Here is a 13,187-nt window from a genome sequence, read left to right as displayed (position 1 = left end):
TACCCTCAGGCCATCATCTTCCCCCATTTATAGATTTATAGATCTCTCATCCATTCATGATCTGAAACAGCCTTTTAAGATTCAAGATTTGGCAGTATTAGGATTTTCTCAGATTCCAGTCATGAAACAACATGCAGTCATGCTTTGTTTACGGTTGCATTGGGAAATAGAAATGCCAATACATTCTCTTGCATTTAGTTTTGACCTTCAACTGACCAGTAAATACTGGCAGAATTGTAAAATTCTATATCGTTAACTGGCTAATAATTATCCAGTCCCTTGTTGGAGTTTAAACCTTCAACATGTTTAAATGTTTTTACGTTTTGTTTTACTTGATACAAAGCTCTCTTTCATTCCAGTAAAAATGTGACAGGTTTTTGGAGGCCATCCCTCTGCATTACAACCACGTACTCGTTGATAGGGTGTGAATGCTGTTGGTTGGACAAGCTTTGGTTGCCCATCTTTAATTAATCCTTGAGAAGGTGGTGGTGAGCTGCAGCTCCCCGTATTGGTTGTTGCCGGCTCTATATGTCCTTGTTGCCTTTGATTTGCCTAGTGAACACCATAAATTCCCTGCAAATTAAAATCTACAACTGTCCACAGACTGACAACAAAGAGGGTGACAACATTAAAAAATACTGACACCTTATGGGAATCTTAACTTTTGGCAGCACAAAATATATTGTAGCTTTTAACGTGTGCTGATAAATTTGCTTATTGAAATCTGAGCAGGTCCAGGGGCTGAATGGCCTATTCCTGCAACTAATTTGTTTGTTTGAGACATTAATAATGAGGAGCAGGAGTAGACAATTTAGCCTCAAGCCTACTGCATCATTTGGTATGATCTTGGCTGGTCTCATTTCAGGCCTCAACTCCACTTTCCTGCTTGCTCCCTATAATCCTTTGACCCATTACTAATTTAAAAATCTAGGTTAAAAACAATGACTGCAGGTTCTGGATTAGTGGTGCTGGAAGAGCACAGCAGTTCAGGCAGCATCCGAGGAGCAGTAAAATCGACGTTTCGGGCAAAAGCCCTTCATCAGGAATGTCTGTCTCCTCCTTAGCTTTATTCAATGTTCCAGAGTTCACCACGCTCTGGGGTACTGAATTCCAGATTCACAGTCTGTTAGCCCTTACCTTAAAACTATGCCCTGTCGTTCTCGATTGATCCATAAGGAAATATCCTTACTGTGTAAACTTTGTAATCCCGTTTAACATCTTACATACTTCAGTTAGATCTCCTCTCATTCTTCTAAACTCTTTTAAGCTGCTCAATGTCTCTTAAGACAAATCCCTCATCTCTGGAATCAATTAGGTGAACCTCCACTGAACTGCTTCGAATGCAACGATCGAGGGGAGCAACATTGTATGCAGTACTCCAGGCGGGTGTCTCATGCCTTTTACAGTTGCAGCAGTACTTAGCTATTTTTGTACTGTCTTCCTTTTGCAATAAATGCCAAAATGCCATTTGCCTTCCTTCAGTACCTGCATATTACTTATGTGATTTCATGCATGAGGCACTAAAGCATTCTGAAGTGTTCCTCCATTTAGATAAGTTGTTTTTCTATTCCTCCAACCAAAATGGATAACCTCACTCTTCTTCACATTAAACTTCATCTGCCACATTTTCAACCATTCATCTCACCTATCCATAACAATTTGTATTTTTAATTTCTTCATTGCAGCTTTCCCACTGACTTTAGTATCATATGCAAAATTGTCTATAGTACTTTCTATTCCCCACATCCAAGTCATTAATATAGATTGTAAATAGTTGGGGCCCGAGGACTGAATCCTGAAACATGCCATCGGTTATATCTTCCCAACCAGAAAAAGACCCATGTATCCCGACTCTTAGCAAACCAACAGAAAGCAAAGCAAATCCTCTGTCCAAGTTAATAAATTGCCCCAATTCCATGTTATCTTACCTTTTGTGCAGGATCTTGTCGAATACCTTCTGCACATCCAGATATATAGAATTCACATTATCAATATTGCTTGTTATATCTTCAAAGAGCTCTAGCAAATCAGTCAACATGATTTACCCTTCATAAAGCCATGCTGACTTTGATGCATTGTATTTTGAGTTTCCAAATGTCCTCTATTACTTCTTTAAAATGGATTCTAATAATTTAGCAATGCCACTTGTTTGTAGTTAAATTTTTGTGACAACTGTTTACATTCCTTTACTCTGTTCTTGCCTTGAATTAAATTTCCCTCTTTCACAATATCTAGAGTAATATTCTCTCATTATAGGATAATATTACATATTTTTGCAAAAGGAACTGCAAGTGGGACATCTATTATTCTCATCTTTTTGAAATTGCCTGAATGGGATTTGTATGGTCGAATTTCTTTAACTTGGTTTCTGATTTTATTTAATAGTTTGAATGTTTGCTTTACCTTGCAGCCACAAGATGGCATTGTAAATTGCATGCAGTCTGTGAGCAGGATATATTCAATACCTATGTTACTTCTGAGTGACATGAAAAATTACATTTTATCAACCAAATAATCATTACTGTTTCCTCCTCACTTCATTGAACTACATTCACATTCAAGCTAGTTTTTAAACAAAGGTTAACTACCAGTGTAAGATAAGATTGGTTTGTGAATAGTGGTGTTGTGGTGTTTCAAGATGAAAGATAATTTCTACTCTGCTGAGCTTCTCCATGATCAGAGAGGAATCATGAAAGCACATAAATATATCAGTTGTAGCCAAACTTATTATAGAACATAGAAGAATACAGCGCAGTACAGGCCCTTCGGCCCTCGATGTTGCGCCGATCCAAGCCCACCTAACCTACATTAGCCCACTATCCTCCATATGCCTATCCAATGCCCGCTTAAATGCCCATAATGAGGGAGAGTCCACCACTGCTCATACCAGGCAACATCCTGGTAAACCTCCTCTGCACTCGTTCCAGTGCCTCCACATCCTTCCGATGGTATGGCGACCAAAACTGCACACAATACTCCAGATGCGGCCGCACCAGAGTCTTGCACACAATACTCCAGATGCGGCCGCACCAGAGTCTTATAAAACTGCAACATGACCTCAGTACTGCGGAACTCAATTCCTCTACCAATAAAAGCCAGTACGCCATATGCCTTCTTTACCGCACTATTTACCTGGGTGGCAACTTTCAAAGATCTGTGTACATGGACACCAAGATCCCTCTGCTCATCCACACTACCAAGTATCCGTCCATTAGCCCAGTACCCCATCTTTTTATTACTCTTACTCTTCTCATTCACTCATCTAGTTTGATTTTCTTCTACACAAACATCTTTAGTGCAGTCACCATTTAAAGAATTTGTTTTGTAAGCAGCATTTAAAAGTTCTGATTTTCCTCCTTGTTCAGATGGCTAGAATGTGATGCAAAATGACACTGAAGTTGTGGGTTCAATGCTTGTACTAGATGTGGTAGTTCATGGAGGCTTACGTCCTTGGCTCGATGTGGAGTGACGCCCCCTATATGTTCCCATCACCATAACACCTGTTCTGGCGCATGGACTATAGACAATTAAAACTACAGAAAATATCTAGTCTTTTTTTAAAATCAGAAGTCCAAGCAATTAAATCCACTTGCTGTTCATTAATATCAGCAACTTGATGTACATGAATTAATAGAAATATACATTTAGCCTTGTGTGAGACCTTTGAGGCCTGTTGAATAATAAGTTGGCAGCACATGAAAACAAAAGGCTTCTTTCAGCACCCCAGAGACTACTGCTGTTCCTCACAATTTTTGTTGCATTGTGGCTGACTTTGTCTCTGCTTATTCTATGTAAGGTTACATGGAACTAATTAGAAATGTAACATGCCAAAGACTGTTATTTAGATGTCCAGGATTTAATTTTGTGAAATCTTTTTACTGACCCTAGATTAATCATATTTAATATGGACATAGAAATGTATATTTTAACCTATTACTGAGAGAAAAATCAGGCCTACCAAAAAAAACTTGCAAAAACAGATGTATAGTTCTCTTTGCATCTTTCTTAGGAGGTGGAAGTTAGAACAAGGAGCTATTGCTGACTTGTTCATTTTGGTTTGGTAATTTGTGCTGGTCTGATAGGCGATCGTTTTGGGTTCAGAGACTTGAGGCCCAAAAGCTGGTTAGGAGTAGGCCATATTTAGTCAGGGTTTCTAATAGAATTTCCCTGGAAACTAATTATGAGGGCTATTAAATGTTACGAGCAGCATTGGAGGGAGAAAGGAAACCTCCTTGGCTCGGAAATATTTTTGGGGTGGGGGCAGGTTTAAACTTAAAATGTTTCAATTTTCACTCTTTCCCCCATACTTAACCCTGAATCAAAAAAATCTTGTACACTGCAGGTTCTGTTTAAATTTGCAGCTTTTGTTCCTTTTTTAAGGAACGTATATGATGGGAGAACAAGCAATGGATGTGTCTTGGTGTAAATTTTATACAACACACAGGTTTTTAATATAGTTGGAAACCAGTGAAGAGGTGTGAACAATGTTTAACACTGCACTATCTTAATTACACAGAAAATTCAGCTTAAAGTTTTCTTTGGTGTTTAATGCTACAGGAATGAGTTAAGATATCACTGCGAGGAGTGACAAATTCCCAAAATTATGCATTGAAAAGTGCAGTTGCAGAAGGCAACCAAGTTAGTTGAGCATATTGACATGTATAGGAAGTGTGTGAAGTACAGAGAATGCTGCAGGGGAGCACTAATTTTATGCATATGCTAATAAGGTGTGACAAGGACAAATTTATATTCTTTTTTGAATAATGCCTGTTCTGTTCTGTTCCCATAATAGAACTAAATTTTATTAAAATACTTAATGATTTGGAATGATTTGCTAATAAGAGCTAGATGTATGAAACAATTATTTCTAGTTCACAAATCAGCAGTAAACATGACTGACGGTCATTTAAGTTTCCCACAGCTGATAATGGCGATTAATAACACAAGCCCATTTTGCTTTTAAAGTCTGTCTGCATACATGCATGTATTTGGATACATTTGTTTAGAAAGTGAACTCTGTTTTATGATCTATTAGTTGCCTATAATTGAGCTATAAAAGCAGTTTGTAACATGAAATGTATGCAGTTCTTTGTCTTCCTTGTAAATTGGCACAAGATTTGATTAAAATCTAAGTGAAGGGTAAAGATATATCTTCTGATACTTTGGCATTTTATTTAAAATGTTATATACTTGATTATCCTGTTCACTTTTTTACTTCCATCTATATCCATTACATTAAAATTGTTCCTGCTAGTAAGAATGTTTTCTCCAGGGAAGATTATAGTGATATCGAGCTTGCTGCCATGAATTACTTTAAAGCATGTGTGAATGGCAGGGAAAAATCTACTGTAATGTCGATGTTTCAGCCCTAATCACAATCAGCAAATATTTGAATCGATTGCAGCCTTGTTCAAATTACATAGGTAAATCCACCCCTAGAGTCCCTAAGTTGCCCCAGAAAATCCATGACTAACCACTTGGAAAATGTCAGCAATAAACATGGGAGAAAAACAATCTGTAATCAGAGCAGTGACCACCTGGGAAAATAAATGCTTGTATTGAGGTAGGGAGCAGAGGTCCAGTAACAGACGATCAAAGGCCAGGAACAAGTTTTTTTGCCAATTGCAGCAAGGCCAGTGGGCAGGGATCACTTTGAAAAGGTTGTCAAAAGCCTGCTGGATGCACATGGGGGCAGGGGTTGGCAAGGGAACCAGAAAGATATACAGAGAGGCAGCATGTGTGACGAAGGATGTAGGGAAGGAGAGAGAGAGATTGAGTGTATGGAGAGGAAATTGCAGGCAACAGAGTAGCTCGGGTGGAGGATATGAGGCTGCAAAGGAGAGAGATGAATTTCAAACCTATCCACAACTAATTAGGAGCTTGGAAATCTTAATCGCTGAAGTGGTGATTTGTTTGCAAATGAATGAGATATTTCTAGCTTGAGGCTGCATATTCAGACTTCAGAAGTAACAAAGAGTGGTTGTTATTGTAATGACCATTGTCAGTTGTTGAGTTTGAATCTGAGTTGCAGGCGAAGGGGATCATAGAATTTCTACAGTGCAGAAAAAGGTTATTTTGCCCATCAAGTCTGCATCGACCCTCCGAGAGCATCCCATCCTATTCACATAGTACTGCTCGTTAAAATATTCTGGTTTTGTGGGCATATTTTACCTGGAACTTCAATCTTTCAGAAAGTATTTTAGAGTGGGTTTTTCTATGTGCAAAGGTGAATCAACTATCTTTTGGAAAACTTTCAACTTAGTTTATTGTCCAGTTCCAATGTAATACTAATTATCAAGGAAAGGACTCCATTCCTTGTGTTGTGGCTTTTAAATTTAGTGAGGATTACAGCAACATTATTGTGAGACCATCTTCTTTCTGTATTTGATCATTAGCTAACCATATTCTATTGCCCCATTTTCTAGATAAAGCTTTGTAATCCTATGTAAGTTGAATATCATAAGGGATAAACTAAGGTTTCCCAAGTGGAGTTATGAGCTCAGAGGTTGCAATGACTGGCCTGAAGCTCTGGCCAAGTTATAGCAGCTCTGTAGCTGTTCTGTTGCTCTAATAGTCCTTACGATGGGGTTGCAACAATATTCAAGCCTCAAAATGGGGTCACTGAAGGAAATGTTTTTGGAAGCCTGGGATAAACCATATGGAATTGGGCCATTTAGCCTAACTAGTCCATGAGGTCATAGACTTGTTCGTTGAGCTGATGTGTTCTTATGCAGCCATTTTGTCACTGGCTATGTGACATCATCACTGTGCCTCTAGTGAAGCGTTGTTGGTCTGTCCCAGCTGATAATTATATATCTCTTTTTTTTTGTTATTTTCGGTTCTGTACTTGAGTGGTTTGTACATAGAGTCCAATTCAGGAATTCTCTAACGTGTCTCTGTTTTGCCTATGTTAGGATGGTTACATTGTCCCAGTTGAATGTGTCCTTCATTGTCTGTGTGGGTGGAAATGAGAAAATACTGGTTATGTCTGGTGTTGGCGAGCTGATGTTTGTGTACTCGATGGTCAGTTTTCTTACTGTTTGTCCTATGTGGTGTTTTTCACAGTCCTTGCAGGAGATCTTGCAGATTACGTTTATTTTGTTGGTTGAGAGTGTTGGGTCTTTAACTTTTGTGAGGAGCTGGTGAAAGGTTTTTACTGATTTGTGGGCCTCTGAGTCCTAGGGGTCTGAGTAGTCAGGTAGTCATTTCTGATACATCCTTGATGTATGGTATGGTCACTATTGTGTCTGGTCATGTAGTGTTTTCTGCTTCAGATTTGTTGCATAAGTACCAGAGGGTAGTACTCAGGGGGTACCTGTTTCTTTTAAATCCCTTGAATAAGTGTTCCGGTTCTGCCCTCTGGAGTTCTAGGTTGCTGCAGTACTGCTTCTGTTTAGAACGGACAGCCCTCCCCACCATCCAACCCAAACTCTGAATCCGGTATGTAGATAATATCTTTGACATCATCCTCTAAGCCGGGCACTCCAACCAGAACACAATCAACAAACATATCAACTTGGACTCCATATACAAACCACCTCAGATACAGAACCAGAAATAACAAAAAAGAGAGGCATATAATTACCAGGTGGGGCAGACCACTAACGCTTCACGGCAGGGGCACAGACGATGCCACCAAGTGAGATGATGAAATGTCTGCAGAAAAACACATCAGCTCAACAAATGAGTTCTGGATGTAGGTTTGCTCGCTGATCTGGAAGGTTCATTTCCAGATGTTTCGTCATCCTACTAGGTAACATCTTCAGTGGGCCTCAGGCCAAGCACTGCTGATGAGTCCTGTTTTCTATTTATATGTTTAGGTATCTTTGGGTTGGTGATGTCATTTCCTGTGGTCAAGTCACTTCCTGTTCTTTTTCTCAGGGGGTGGTAGATGGGGTCTGATTCGATATGTTTGTTGAGTGTGTTCCGGTTGGAATGCCATGCTTCTAGGAATTCTCATGCGTATCTTTGTTGGGCTTGTCCTAGGATGGATGTGTTGTCCCAGGCGAAGTGGTGTCCTCCCTCACCCGTATGTAAGGATATTAGTGAGAGAGGGTCATGTCTTTTTGTGGCTCGTTGGTGTTCATGTATCCTGGTGACTAGTTTTCTGCCTGTTTGTCTAATGTAGTGTTTGTTACAGACCTTGCACGGTATTTTGTAAATGACATTAGTTTTGCTTGTTTGTATAGGGTCTTCCAAGTTCATTAGCTGCTGTTTTAGTGGGTTGGTGGGTTTGTGGGCTACCATGATGCTAAGGGGTCTGAGCAGTCTGGCAGTCATTTTCGAGATGATTTTCACGTAGGGGAGAGTGGCTAGGGTTTCTGGATGTGTTTTGTCTGCTTGTTTGGGTTTGTTGCTGAGAAATCGGTGGACTGTGTTTATTGGGTACCCATTCTTTTTGAATACAGTGTATAGGTGATTTTCTTCTGCTCTGTGTAGTTCCTCTGTGCTACAGTGTGTGTTCGCTCGCTGAAATAATGTTCTGATGCAGCTCCGTTTGTAGATGTTGGGATGATTGCTTCTGTAGTTCAATATTTGTTCCGTATGTGTTGTTTTCCTATAGACGCTAGTTTGAAGTTTCCCATTGGCTGTTCGCTCTACTGTGACATCTAGGAATGGCAGTTTGTTGTTTTCCTCCTCTTTAATGAGTGATATACCAGTAATGGTATTATCGATGGTCTTGAAGGTTTCCTCTAATTTGTTTCGTTTAGTGCTGACAAAGGTGTCATCCATGTAGCGGACCCAAAGTTTGGGTTGGATGGTTGGCAGAGCTGTTTGTTCAAGTCTCTGCATTATCACTCTGCTAAGAACTCTGATATCTGAGATCCCAGATTGGTTCTATTGGTTTGTCTTTAGGTTTTGTGGTTGAAGGTGAAGTGTGTGGTAAGGCATAGGTCCACTAGCTTGATGATACTTTCCTTGTTGATTAAATTAGTGGTGTTTGCTGTGTGTCTCTTTTGGTTCTTCTAATAGTGTAGTCAGTGTTTCCTTGGCCAGGTTAATGTTGATTGATGTAAATGACTGCTAGACTACTCCGACCCCTTGGCATCATGGTAGCCCACAAACCCACCAACACATTAAAACAGCAGCTAATGAACTTGAAAGACCCTAAACAAACAACAAGCAAAACTAATGTTATTTACAAAATACCGTGCAAGGACTGTAACAAACACTACATTGGACAAACAGGCAGAAAACTAGCCACCAGGATACATGAACACCAACTAGCAATTTTAAAAAAAAACCCTCTCTCACTAATATCCTTACATATAGATGAGGAAGGACACACACGAGAATTCCTAGAAGCATGGCATTCCAACCTGAACTCTCTCAACAAACACATCAAGTTAGACCCCATCTACCACCCTCTGAGAAAAATAGCAGGAAGTGACTTCACCACAGGAGATGACCTCACCAACCCAAAGGAACCCAAACATACAAAGAGAAAGCAGGACTTATCAGCAGTGCTTCACCTGAAGCCCCTGATGTTATCTAGTAGGGTGACAAAATGTCTGGAAATGAACCTTCCAGCTCAGCGAGCAAACCTACATCCAAAACCTCAACCTGAGCTACAAATCTTCTCAAAACTCGCTCAACAAACGAGTCTATGACTTCACCCACAATCGGCCCTACAGATCTTTCCAAAACCTCTCAACTAACTAGTCCATGTTGGTGTTTATCCTCCACGTGAGCCCCCTCTCATTCTTCCTCTTTTAAACCTACCATCATATCCCTCTGACATCCTTATTGTCTACAACCAGACTGTGCAATCTAGTCTAGCCAAAATTCAATGCGTTAATACAGTATCCTTTATGCTAGTCCTTGGTTTGCATTCTTTTAAAATAACCTTGCTACCCTATAGCACAAGCTAGTGATTTGTGTTACTGCTGCTAGATCCTTTTGTTCTTTACCCAAATTAGGCTTGCATCTTCCAAATAGTAAATGACCCCCCCACCCACCCCTCTCCATTGTTCCTGTGAAAATGTCCTAGATTACATTTGTGGTGAGCGCCACTTGTCAATTTTGTCCATTGTGCCAGTTTATTATATAGAGTCATAGAGATGTATAGCATGGAAACAAATTCTTCGGTCCAACTCGTTCATACCGACCAGATATCCCAGCCCAATCTAGTCCCACCTGTCAGCACCTGGCCCATATCCCTCCAAACCCTTCCTATTCATATACCCATCCAAATGCCTCTTAAATGTTGCAATTGTACCAGCCTCCACCACATCCTCTGGCAGCTCATTCCATACACGTACCACCCTCTGCGTGACAAAGTTGCCCCTTAGGTCTCTTCTTTATCTGTCCCCTCTCACCCTAAACCTATGCCCTCTAGTTCTGGATTCCCCGACCCCAAGGAAAAGACTTTGCCTATTTATCCAATCCATGCCCTCATAATTTTGTTAACCTCCATAAGGTCACCCCTCAGCTTCCGATGCTCCAGGGATCACTATCCTATCTACCTGCGACTCCACTTTCAAGGAGCTATGAACCTGCACTCCAAGGTCTGTTTGTTCAGCAACACTCCCTATGACCTTACCGTTAAGTGTATAAGTCATGCTAAGATTTGCTTTCCCAAAATGCAGCACCTCGCATTTATCTGAACTAAACTCCACCAGCCACTTCTCAGCCCATTGGCCCATTTGCTCCAGATCCTGTTGTAATCTGAGGTAACCCTCTTCGCTGTCCACTACACCTCCAATTTTGGTGTCATCTGCAAACTTACTGAAGGGCTGAATGGCCTACTCCTGCACCTATTGTCTATTACCAACTGTACCTCTTATGCTCGCATCCAAATCATTTATGTAAATGACAAAAAGTAGAGGGCCCAGCACCGATCCTCGTGGCACTCCACTGGTCACAGGCCTCCAGTCTGAAAAACAACCCTCCACCACCACCCTCTGTCTTCTACCTTTGAGCCAGTTCTGTATCCAAATGGCTAGTTCTCCCTGTATTCCATGAGATCTAACCTTGCTAATCAGTCTCCCATGGGGAACCTTGTCGAATGCCTTACTGAAGTCTATATAGATCACATCTTCTGCTCTTCCCTCATCAATCTTCTTTGTTACTTCATCAAAAAACTCAATCAAGTTTGTGAGACATGATTTCCCATGCACAAAGCCATGTTGACTATCCCGCATCAGTCCTTGCCTTTCCAAATACATGTACATCCTGTCCCTCAGGATTCCGTCCCAACAACTTGCCCACCACCAAGGTCAGGCTCACCGGTCTATAGTTCCCTGGCTTGTCTTTACCGCCCTTCTTAAACAGTGGCACCATGTTTGCCAACCTCCAGTCTTCCGGCAGTTCACCTGTGACTATCGATGATACAAATATCTCAGCAAGAGGCCTAGCAATCACTTCTATAGCTTTCCACAGAGTTCTCGGGTACACCTGATCAGGTCCTGGGGATTTATCCATCTTTAACCATTTCTAGACATCCAACACTTCCTTCTCTGTAATCTGGGCATTTTGCAAGATGTCACCATCTGTTTTCCTGCAGTCTATATCTTCCATATCCTTTTCCACAGTAAATACTGATGCAAAATTTTCATTTAGTATCTCCCCCATTTTCTGTGGCTCCACACAAAGGCCGCCTTGCTGATCTTTGAGGGGCCCTATTCTCTCCCTAGTTAACCTTTTGTCCTTAATATATTTGTAAAACCCCTTTGGATTCTCCTTAATTCTATTTGCTAAAGCTATCTCATGTCCCCGTTTTGCCCTCCTGATTTCCCTCTTAAGTATACTCCTACTTTGTTTATACTCTTCTAAGGATTCACTCGATCTATCCTGTCTGTACCTGACATATGCTTCCTTCTTTTTCTTAACCAAACCCTCAATTTCTTTAGTCATCCAGCATTCCCTATACTTACCAGCCTTCTTTTTGCAGTTCTGGTCTCATTCGATGTAACGACACTGTTCACCTCTATCGACAAAACCCTAGCCAGAGAAACAATAGCCAACCTGCTAGAGATACAGAACAGACAACAAAACCGGGAACCTATCAACAAAGACTGCATATTCAAACTACTGGACCTGTGCCTCACAACACACTTCACATTCAACAACCAAATATATGAACAAATCAAACGCACACCCATGGGCTGACCCATCTCTGGACTCATAGCAAAAGCGGTAATGCAAAGATTAGAACAAACAGTCTTACCACAAATTCAACCCAAACTCTGGGTCAGATATGTAGATGATACCTTTGTAAGCATTAAAAAGACAGAAATAGAGAACATACACCGGATCATCAACGCCACACTCACAGGAATCCGATTCACTAGAGAGGAAGAAAAGGACAACCAACTCCCATTCCTAGATGTGATGGTACAGAGAACACCGAACGGAGAATTCACCACAAAGGTATACAGGAAAGCCACACACAGACCAAGTCCTAAACTACGAAAGCAACCACCCCAACACACAAAAAAGAAGTTGCATCAAGACACTGTTCAAAGGGGCCACAACGCACTGCAGCACACCAGAACTGCAAAAAGAGGAAGAAGATCACCTAATACAACGTATTCGGCAAAAACGGATACCCCCGCAATTTCATCAACAGATCCCTAAGGGAAAGACAACAGAATGAGGACATGCCACAAACCAAAGGACTAGCCACACTACCATACATCAAAAATATTTATGAACTGACAGCCAGACTACTGCGACCACTAGGACTCATAACGGCACACAAACCAACAGCCACTCTCAGGCAACAAATCACCAGGACGAAGGACCCGATACCCAGCATGAGCAAAACCAATGTAGTGTACAAAATCCCATGCAAGGACTGCACTAAACACTACATAGGACAAACAGGAAGACAGCTAACGATCCGCATCCATGAACACCAACTAGCCACGAAACGGCATGACCAGCTATCCTTAGTAGCCACACACTCAGATGACGAGCAACATGAGTTTGACTGGGACAACACTACTATTATAGGACAAGCCAAACCGAGAACAGCCAGGGCATTCCTAGAGGCATGGCACTCATCCACTGATTCAATCAATAAGCACATCGATCTGGACCCAATATACTGGCCATTGCAGCGGACAGCTGGAACTGACAACCGGAAGTGGCAGATACAAATCACTATAAATGCCGGAGGAAACATCACAGAAGCGCTTCACAGGAGGCTCCCAAGCACTGAGGATGTCACCTAGACAGGGGAC

The 13,187-nt window shown here is 41.2% G+C and overlaps 1 protein-coding gene across 1 annotated transcript in view; it reads left to right on the top strand.

The window, feature by feature from the left end:
* Window positions 1–13,187, top strand: part of etnk1 (ethanolamine kinase 1) — a 53,323-nt gene that overhangs the window by 26,473 nt on the left and 13,663 nt on the right. The gene's annotated exons all lie outside the window — the stretch shown is intronic.

Source organism: Chiloscyllium plagiosum, chromosome 23, assembly GCF_004010195.1.
Source record: "Chiloscyllium plagiosum isolate BGI_BamShark_2017 chromosome 23, ASM401019v2, whole genome shotgun sequence".
NCBI classification, from domain to species: domain Eukaryota; kingdom Metazoa; phylum Chordata; class Chondrichthyes; order Orectolobiformes; family Hemiscylliidae; genus Chiloscyllium; species Chiloscyllium plagiosum.
The sequence above is the reverse complement of the archived record's forward strand: the minus strand, read 5'-3'. Positions and strand labels throughout refer to the sequence as shown.